The sequence below is a fragment of the Microplitis mediator genome, chromosome 5 (assembly GCF_029852145.1).
Source record: "Microplitis mediator isolate UGA2020A chromosome 5, iyMicMedi2.1, whole genome shotgun sequence".
In the NCBI taxonomy this organism is placed as follows: Eukaryota; Metazoa; Arthropoda; class Insecta; order Hymenoptera; family Braconidae; genus Microplitis; species Microplitis mediator.
Window position 1 is genome coordinate 8,207,771 of NC_079973.1, and position 11,239 is coordinate 8,219,009.

An 11,239-nucleotide genomic window follows, 5' to 3' on the forward strand; every position below is an offset into this window, starting at 1 on the left:
TAAATACTTTTCTCTACCGTATCATCGTATTGGCTATAGAATAAGCTTAGAGTTTGTATGTCCACTGCTGGCAATGGGAGATAAAAAGAACCCAAAGCTGATTTTTTCATTAGTACGATAATCTAGTAAAGATGAGTCGCACAGGTATGTGAAAGCATATGTTTTTCAAGTATGGTCACTTTTATAGTTTGCATAAAAATTAAGAAATTTAATTTTTACAGTTCATATCTGAAAAACTATCTGGCGTTGTTCAATTTCTTTAATACAATTCCGGTAAAAAAAAATAATTAGGGGAGAAGGGGGCAAAGTGGGCCCCTCAAAATTTTCTATACGTCAATAAATTCGGACGGATAATAAGCTTATCAAAATTTCTTATATAATTTCTATCAAAATGACTTTTATATTATTAAAATACAATTGTTTTATAGTGATTCGCAAATATCACACGTGTAAAGAATAAAAAATATAATATCCGAAATTTTTTGGAGGGCCCACTTTGCCCCTAATTTTCGATTTTTCAATTTTAATGGACGCAGCAGAATGAAGTGAAAATAAGTAACAAGGGTCTAAAAAGAAGTAAACGCGTAAAAAAAATTAATGACATTATAATTATTTTCCTTAAGGGGCCCACTCTACCCCCCTCTTCCCTAAATTAAATTATCCGACCTTAAAAATAAATTTCGCGATGTAAATAGATATATTTCGTATTCAGTAAGTACAAGATTTATGACAATAATATGGGAAAATAAAATATGTAAATATATATCATGTGCCACCTTTGATATATATATATAAGCATATGAAATAAAATATAAAAAAAAGAGAGGTTGAGTAACGAACAATTATAAATCTAGGGGTAGTTTCTCCCTTGTCCTCTTTTTCTATCTTACTTATTCCCCGAACAATACTTTTTATTGTCCTTTCTGTATTTCTATCATAGCTCCTTTCGTCTGGTAGATTTGAAATGCGCCATCTTTCTTTTTATGTATTATAAAATAAGAGAGAATAGTAGAACCGCGATCGCAAACAAGAAGAACCTTCGAAAGAGGTAAAGAATAAAGAATATAAAACGACCGTTACAGTTGCTCTTTTTTTTGTCTTGATTTTTTTACATCTGTGTTTTAGTAAAAGAGTTCGTGGGTCAAGGGTATCAACCACCAAAATTGTAAGTTACAATTTAACGATGTCCATATGATAAGATTTCGTTATCTTCACCACAACTGTGAATTAACGTGAGAAGAAAAGAAAAAAATATGACAGGAAACATGGTGACAGTTGGCACTAACTTTTTTACCGTTGGTGTATTTTTCTATGGTAAAAAAGAGAAGAAATAATATACTTCCTTCGTCATTTAAACTTTGTCGTTAATGACATGTTATTGTCAGTAAAGTAAGATAGGTCACGGATGTCGACGATTTCATTTCTTCAAGAAAGTTGAGTCCATTAGCAATTCCCTGAAGGTATAGATATCATATGTTCATGCAATTCTAGATGAAAATAAAAAAAAAAACCAAAATACAAGTATAGGTTTGAATGTATCTATTAAAAAACAAAGAACTAAAACTTGTAGAAATAATATTAAGTAAAAGATGTGAAATAAAGACAGTCCAAGAAAAATATATAGCAATATGACGGTTGGTTACTTATACAACGATATAGTTTCTACCGGCTTATGTCAAGGGCAATAGATTCACAAACCAAAGAAATAAGAAATATCGAAGAGAGCGAGATATTCCGCGTACCACGTGGTATGGATCTGAATCTGGTCCCGAGTTAGATACTGGGAGAAAGGTATGTACAATAAGAAGAGTAAGACAGAAGAAAAAAAAGAGAAACGAAAGAATAAAAGTTAGGCTGATCCAAAAGAGGGAGAGAGAGAGAAATTACCCAATCTTGGGACCTTAGGAGACGGTTTGAGGGGCTCAAGGAGTATCAGAGAAGGGGAGGCAGGTGAGCAGAACTTCTCTTCTCCATACCTGATCCCCTTTTTAGCCTGAGTGTGCCAACACAACAGGGAGCACCGAAATTCCGGCACACATATGAACTAATACAGAAAACGGCCTATCCGCGAAACGTTTCATAGGAATCGCGAGTGAAAATGGCTGCTATTCATCTATTCTGAGGGGCTTTATAGTTAGAACCTCGATGCTATTCTATTGTATCGGCTTTTATACGTTTTCTGTATTACACACTATTCTAACAAGACGCCCTGATTTATATTGGATTGAACCCAGTGTATTATATGATCGTACTGGTCCTATATTGTGTTATAGAATCGTTGGTGACATATCAAAAGTCCGAACATCTTTAATCGAAATACAGTTTTAAAGATAGTTTTGATTTATCCAAGTACTTATTTATGTATTTGAAGCATATACTCTACAGTATGGACAAAAACTGCTAAACGCTAAAGTTACCCGGTGAAAACAACTGACAGGATACATATAGAGCACACCTGCCTTAATGCTTTCCATGATGTTGTTCCCATAATGAATAAGACAAACAAGTATTCTAGTCTATAGTCTAGTTGAACTTTTTAGCATATCCAAAACAGCTTGAACCAGTCACGTGTGGACACATGCTCCGTATAAGGTTCGGATTTTGGCACTTATGTATATGCATCAGTCGATTGGTATTCTTTATACCTACTACTAGTTCTTTTTTACAATTGGGTTTTTTTTGGCAGTATGCATATAATATATGCTCTGGTTTGCTTAGTCGTAAAAGTTAGGCCCAAGCAGGCAGATTTTTTGAGAGAGACGAGCCCTGAAATAAAGCCTGGGACAATACGTCAAGGGCAGTATCCTGCAGAGCAATGTCTGGGGCATTTAAAGAGAACCGGATGCAAGAGCCAGCGAGAACTGGACTTAGGGGTTGAGTGTGATTTTCAGCTCTTACGTAGTAGTATATAGTTTAAGAGAAAGAGAACAAACAAGTAATAAGAGAAAAAAAAATAGTAAGCTAATGCCAATGAAAAAGAGTAAGCTCGAAGGTTTGTATAGGACCCGTCTTCTCTTCACGCTTTTGCTTTTTACCTTGCCAAAAAATCTTTTTATACTTTCATACTGATTCTTTTACATTACTCTGAGAGCTCTCAATTCTTTTTGATCGGCAGATGTACTTAACACACGCATGTGCTGATCTAAGAATATCCCTCGGCATCTTTTTATCATTATTTTTTTGTTTATTTATGTTATTTCAATTTTAAAAGACATTTTTTTTGTTTCTTATAAGACTAGAATCGTTGGATTGTTATCTTCGTAGTATATATATTATAAAAAGTAAGTTCCTGGAGTGTTCTAATATACGAAAGAATGACACTTGTCTCTCTTTTTTGTAGTGGACTATAAGACTCCCTTGTCCACTTTTATCTTCTTCCCCATTCCCTGTCTTACTTTTATTTTATTTTATTCGTTTTTTTTTTTTCACGAAGACTTTTTTTTGACGGATACAACGAGCTCTAGATGTTTGAAAAGTCGTTAAAATTTTACGATCCTGGCGTATATACGAGTATAGAATATAACAAAAGACTTTTTGAGGACACGTGCGAGATTTTTTGGGGAAAACCACAAAGTAATTTTATCGAATATACACTTTATACGCGTGATAAACATTTAAATTACTTAATATTTTTGTTATACATTTAATAATATGTATATAATAATTTTTTTTTCTTTTTTCATTTGAAAGCTTCGAATTGATACATTAAAAATTATTAAATTGAGATGTTTATGTCTTATGAAATAGCTGATCATTGAAGTGTGAGAGATTGATCGATACCTTGGGGATTCTTTATTCCCCCTCTAATATATATATATATATATATATATAGATATTTTTACTGGAAATTACTACAGGTCAATATTGTAAAGAGTAATTTTATAAAGGGTTTTATTGTAAAATCACTCGAGCTGATGTATATTAATTTTAAAAAAAAATAAAAATGTTAATTTTTAAAGTTTCCATTTTTTTTATACTCCCTACGGTTCAAGGTCTCTTGAGATTTTTGATCGCAAGTTAATTAGCATACCAAGAGCGGAGGAATAAAAAATCTAATGAAGAAAAATGAAGAAGGTAAAATCGAGGTTACCCCTCTCAACCATGCGTAATATGTATTAACGTACAGGTAGGACGTTTTCGAAGGAATATATAAAAACATAATATTACCCAGTGCCCTTGCAAGAAAATTTATATTTACGTATACCTATTATATAAGTATATAATAATACAGGTATGCACAGCCGTTGTAATAAAAATTATTCAATCGTGAAACTTATATTTCAAGACTTTGATTTTAATGTTATATATTTTATATTCAATAACTATCATTTGTAGTACATTAATTATATATTTATATATCGTTCACTTTTTTCTGTTGAATAATTTTTAACCATTTTCGAGTAGATGTCAGTAAGTGTGAATGTAATGTTTATATGTACAAGTGCGGATAAAATTTTAGCTCACACTATCTTTTAAAGAAATCATCGAAATTTTGAATTAGTTATTTTTTGAAATCAAATGGAAGTAGATCCCAAAATTAGAACGATTTAAATTTGAAATTTTGTTCAAAAGTAATCATGAATACCAAGAGAAATCATTTTAAAAAATCTATTTCATGATTTTTTCTGAACTAATCAACTAATTTAAGCGAATCTCTTATCTCTTGCTCTCTTTAAAAATTAATTAATTGACGAATTCAATCAAAAGTTTATCAAGGTTTGGTTTTTATTCAATCTCTAAATAAGTTAATAATTTTCGTTTTTAAATAATTTGAAAATTATATCATCGATTAATCACAAAATTCAATTAAATTTTGTTTTATAATAATCTTCTTTCGATTAACAAACGGACTATTGATATCAATCATTCAGTTTAAAAAATATTGCAAGTGAAAAATTAAAAAAAAAAATCATTTTTATGTATTCGAAATACATCATAAAATTAATATTTGTTAGCTCAAAAAATATATTAATTATTATTATAAAAAAATGTCAATGACTAAAATCAAATATTTTTTTTATATAAGTAGATTTAAATGAATCATAGATAACTCAAATATAACTTTCATTATTTAAATCGCTGATAATTTTAACTGACAATGATGTTAATATTTACTACACAAATTAAATTTATTTTTGTGACATGAAATATTAATAAAAATTAATTAAAGTAATATAATAATTTTAAAATATACTCACTAATAAAATTTTTTTACACAATAATTTAAAAAGTACATCCAAAAATAATCACTAACTGTATAAAGATATAACTAATCTTTGATCACATAAAATAATTCACTAATCAGAAGTTATAACTTAATACACGTTTAATTAGACAATTAGTAACTCGTACTAAATAAAAAAAACAAAAAAAATTTACTTAGTAGACTAGAATAACTGTGGCATGGCAACCGCGTGCGCGAAAAAGCGGTACGTGCCTACACGACAACGGATGTTGAACCACTGGCGCAGTGGTAGTATTTACTGGGGCCTTATGTATAATCCAAGGGTAGGGGATTTCGACAAAGTCTATACCACGTATAGGGACTGTACTGTGTGTAGAAAAGACTTTACTACATAGTCAAGTTGTACCCCACCAGCACCCGTTTGGTCCCCCACTCTAGCTGTGTGATCATCAGACTTGATGACCGTACAATCAGACCACTTTGGCCACTTGAAAGTCACCCCCTATGGCTATATAGCTGACGCGATCTTCACTTTGATATCGACTCTATACATACACCCTACACTTGTGGGTGACTCGCACTATTTTTTCAATATAAAAAATACTACTCGACAATACTGCCGCAATGAATACTTATATCAAGTTTTTTCTTTTCAAACCTTCAAGTAATGAAATTAAGTCAAAGACATAATTGTGCAAATTCTATTCATTTTTCAATCAAATGAACTTATTTTATGCTTCACTTTTGTTTGTGTTATTTTATTTTTTAAATCTCATCTACGAATTATTTGACTGAATGAATGTATTTTTGTTGACTCAAATCAAAATTAAATGTAATAAATGTGAATTAGATTCTTAACATAGATTGTAACGGATTGAATTAGGATGGAATTGGTACTCAAATTTATTGTAAAAATATGAATAAAAGTGGTATTATGAATTTAATTTATTGTTATATAATTAATTATATGCAACAAACAAAAATGAACTATCCCTTTTAATTGTGAGTGATGGTATTCATTTAAGTCAAATTCAAATTATTTTTTTGACTTGGGTAATTGTAGATATTTTAATTTTATTTTTTTCACTGATTTAGTTTCCAAAGACACTCGAATCATAAAAATTTTTTTACTATATTTTATACAATAACATAAACATGACACTGTCAATTAATGTTATTGTATAACAACACAGGGACAAACATTTTTTTGATTTTTTCTTAAGTTGGTAAATCTGTAGTCTCATTAATTTTTGAAACAATAAAATTTTTTTTTGTATTTGAAATACAATTCGACTTTCGATGGAAGGAGGGGGCAAAGTGGGTCCTTCAAAATTTTCTATACGTCAATAAATTCGGACGGATAATAAGCTTATCGAAATTTCTTATATAATGAAGGCTAACATAGACCACCAAAACTGTTCATTAAATAGAAAATTAAAGATAATAAAATTACGTTTTAAAGTTATATCGCAGCAGACCATTAAAATTACTTTTATATTATTAAAATACAATTGTTTTATAGTTATTTGCAAATATCACACGTGTAAAGAATAAAAAATATCAAATCCGAAATTTTTTAGAGGGCCCACTTTGCCCCTAATTTTCGATTTTTCAATTTTAATGGACGCAGCATATAATGAAGTGAAAATAAGTATCAAGGGTCTAAAAAGAAGTAAACGCGTAAAAAAAATTAATGATATTATAATTATTTTCTTTAAGGGGCCCACTCTGCCCCCTTTCTCCTAATTGAAAAATAAAACTGTTTTTTTTTAACACTGCTCAACACTAAAAAAATTTTAATACTGTTTCCGGGGTTAAATTTAACACTGATAACCTTAACACCGGTATAGTATGAACTTACGCCGGTTTTTTTTAACAGTGTAGTAAACTTGAGCCAAAATAAGAAATACGAGCAGAATTTTATTTTATTCGTTGATACCTTTTGTTTCATTTCTCATTTTGTTTGTTTGAAATTAATTCAATTTATTAGTTTTTCTTATTTCGCAACTAAACAATACATATTTAGAAACGGAAATTATTCATTCTGGTACCAGTTTACTCGAAATTGTAGAATCAAATTAGTATACAATTCTCTTCGTATAGTATTTATTTTTTAATATGTATATTTTCAAGTGTATGTCTGTGTAGAAGATTAATGTGAAGAAAACGAGACATAGATCCTGTTTTAAAGAGTATTACTCATCTTATCTTAAACTTGTCATCACCGAAGAAAATTGGTTTTTTAAAAAATCCGACCGAACTGTCAAGGTAAAAGCCTTGAATAGATTCAGGTAAACAATGTCAAAAAAGTAAGTAAAAAAAATAAGCTCAAACTCCCTCGCACGTGCTTTATATGTTTGAAAAGGGGATAAAACCAACAATCATTTTTTTACTTCAATCAAACACCTGGAAAATTTTTTTTTATAATCTATCGGAAAATCAATTATTTCTAAGTCTTTTCTCATCAAAGTTCATGGATAATTTTTTCATGTCACAATTTAAGAAAAAAAAAAGAAGAAAAAAACTTTCGGAATCAGTACTTTTAATTTGCATAATACCCTTTTTATTTAGATTTATTTACTAAACCAACTATGAGTACGAATAATAGTAGAGTATTATAAAAGAAATGACCACAGACGTCTTTCAAAATTTTAAACACCGAAAACTTCGTCATTGAAGAGACCTAATCGGTTGTACTAATGTCTCAACAAAATAGCCATTCTTAAGAGCCACATCCGTGTGAAAAGCAAGCTCCTTGAATTGTCAATTCAACTTAAGAGGTAAAACCTCCCTCAGATTTCTATTATCAACCCATAAATTTTCGCATGAGAGCGCGTGCGTACGCGCGAGTGCATTTAGACTGCGTTAAATGAGAGACTGAGAACAGAAAGAAGACGAGGCTACTCTATACTATAACCGAAGATATATATATATACATATACATCATCAAAAATCAAGAAAAGAAAAAAATACATAGTGAGCACTCGCCGGATGTATAAAAGGTTTCTACGGTATAAAAGCTTCTAAGGCACGACAAAACTTATGCTCTCTTTTACGTCACCAATCTCACGGCCGTTAAAAAGCCTCTGAATAGCACATTAATCCTATAACCTATTATTCAACCCTCGATTTTTCGGATCTTACCGACAAATTTTTTTCCTTTAAAGAATTCTCCCCCGCACGCGTCATCTTCCCCCACCGAGCGAACAGGCCTCCGGCCTCAACAATTCCTCGCGTGCCTATTGTGACTGAAAGCAAGCGAGAAAAGGACTTAATTAATTTGAATAGAAACATTTAAATCTTAGGAAAAGTATGTTTTCTTCAAAATTGAACTTCTCGAGTCAAAAAATTAGATCTGTTTTAAAATAAATGATAAATTTAAATATTTTTTTTTTAATTTAAGTTTATAAATCGTATTTATTTTATATAAGAATTTAATCTGTTTTTGCCCGGACTATTCCTTATCCAGGCCGATAACAGACTTATTTTCGTATGATATTTAATCTGTTTTAAATCGTGTTTAGACTAAAAACATTTTTATTATAATTCATGGTCAGTGTTCAATTGTTTTTCAGGACAAAAACAGACTTTTTTTACTATAATTTTTACAATGAGAAAAAATTTCTCTTCGGACGATTAAATTCGTCTTGTTAAATTCTGTTGAATATTGCCCATGAATAAAAATTTTATAAGTTCAAGAATTAATCTAGTTTTGTCTGCCCGTAACGCAATTGTTTTTTAAAACAACAGATCAAAAACAGCTTAAAATTTTTATAAAAGACCAGAAACAGCTCAAAAAATTCAATTTGACTAAAATCAAATCAAATTTTTCGGTCCGGGTAGATCAAAATCAGATGAAAAATTTAATAGAAGTTCAATAACAGCCCAAGTATTCCAAATACCGTCCAGTTAGATTAAAATCAGATCAAATTTTTCGACCCGAGTTATTTCAAGTGATCATTTAAATTCATAATACACAGACACTATGAAATGCCGAACATTTATTTAAAATTTTCAATACATACTTTTAACTGACAGATGGCTTCTTTGCTCCAGAATCAATATTCTCTAGTTCTGTTTCTAAAATCCATGAATTTTACATTTCAAAATCCATACTCTTTTTTTTGCATCGATTCTCCTACACCTTTACATGCAACAGGGCGTTACTGTATATCGTTCTAAGCATCCCTCCGCCTACTTTTTTTTTGCTTATTTCAATAGACCCATGATGAATGATCTAAAAGACATTGATGTCAATAACACTCTGCATGCATCTATAACATCATAAAACCGATATGTATTCAACTTATTTCTATTTTAAAGTGTTGCTTGAAAACTTGACCACATGAATAACTTTTGAGGGTGACTTGATTAATTTTGTGTATTATACGATGTCCTGTATCTTTTAACAAAATAAAATCTCCTCGATGTTTTTTTTCTATCTTGTCTACGCAAGTTTGTCTTGTATATAAATGAGAAATTTCTTTGGTAAATGATCAAGGGCGGATAGTTTTTGGTCAAGTTACAAATTAATGTAATTTTTCAATAGTGCAAAAAACTAAACCTACACGAAAATATAATAAACAGATGCATGGAAAAAGTTCTGAAACAAATTTTTCAAAATACTTAAAGAGCGACATATTTTTTTTTTATTTTTCAGTTTAAAATGTAATTTTAGTTAAATATTTTCTTAAATCCTCCGTGTGAATTATCGTAACCTTTACATTCTATCGTTTTTGGGGTCAACAGAATTTTCACAAAGCTTTAAGAAAATTTTTTTTGTGTATAGAGGATTAAATTAACACTAAATATCTTCCATTCAAATATCAAACCCTCGTTCCTCATTACTTTTTCTCACTTTCTTACAACCACGATCTTAAATATACACTTCTTTATGCATCACATCAACTTAACAGAACCTATTGCCACTAGATAATAAATGTTTTGCTTATTTTTATGAAAATTTTGTTTATACAACATAATAATGGCCAATACGAAAGTGAAATAGAAATGTATATGGGTGAAAGTGGAGAAAAAAAAATAAGAAGTTTTCATTTCTTTCTTTTGGTGGACCGTTTTATAGATGGATATGCCGTCATTTCATCCATGCGGGACAGCTGCGTTTCTTTTACCATGTAAAATGCACCCCCCATATTCCTTGATATATAAACATATTTGTGTGAGTAGACGGTAGAAGCAACTTCTATCAAGATAGACAAAGAAAGAAGCCGGTGTTTACTACCAATAAAGAGTATATATATACTGGATTAAAGAATTTATTATTATTCACTTTTTTTGTGTGAAGGCTTCTGTACTCGTTAACGATACATACAAAGACCCCGCATCGTGTCTATTCATCAGTTATAATCTGATTTCAAAAAAAATAAAAAAATTAATTTTTTGCCGAAACTCAGAAAACCATGAAAAATTTTAATACTTTATATTTACACTATAAAAATTGTTGACGGACATGATTGATGACAAATTTATTGTAACGATTATTTATGTCTAGTTTTTTTTTTTTGTTGATTTATGACGGATAATCATAATGTTGAAAAACTGATGAAAAAAATCATTAGTGACAACTGAGTGGACAAGCCAGAGCATGAGGTAAAAAATAAACGGCATAATTGAAGCGGGTGCACGTTATGAGTGTTTCATAAAAATAAAAATAGTTTTGTAACACGCGGCCCCGCATTTTCTATATTATAATTTTACTTTTGTTCAGTTATAAGTCATCGCATGTATACATTAACAATCAGTAATCAGTTAATCAGAAAAATAAAAAAATTATTTAACCGTTACAAGTATCCACTGAATAATTTCTCCTTTCATACAAAAATTATATTTTTTCGTGTTGATTTATGAAAATTTATTGATGAAATAATTTTTCTAAAATTAACAATTTTAACTATAAAAATAATTATTTATAAATTGTAAATTAGCCTTAAATATTTTAAGTATCTCTCCACTTAAGACTGTGATTTTTTTTAAAATTATTATTCAATGTTACATAATACAATATACGTGGTAGAAATCACGTTTTCAGTTGAA

The 11,239-nt window shown here is 29.9% G+C and overlaps 1 protein-coding gene across 5 annotated transcripts in view; it reads right to left on the bottom strand.

The window, feature by feature from the left end:
- The window catches only part of LOC130667491 (uncharacterized), a 32,385-nt gene extending 26,933 nt beyond the window's left edge, over window positions 1-5,452 (bottom strand). For all 5 annotated transcript variants that reach the window (XM_057469106.1, XM_057469105.1, XM_057469109.1 and 2 more), the window contains exon 1: window positions 5,199-5,452. The gene's annotated coding sequence lies outside the window, so the exon portion shown is untranslated. The remainder of the gene's footprint in view (window positions 1-5,198) is intronic.
- Between the last annotated feature and the right edge of the window lie 5,787 nt (window positions 5,453-11,239).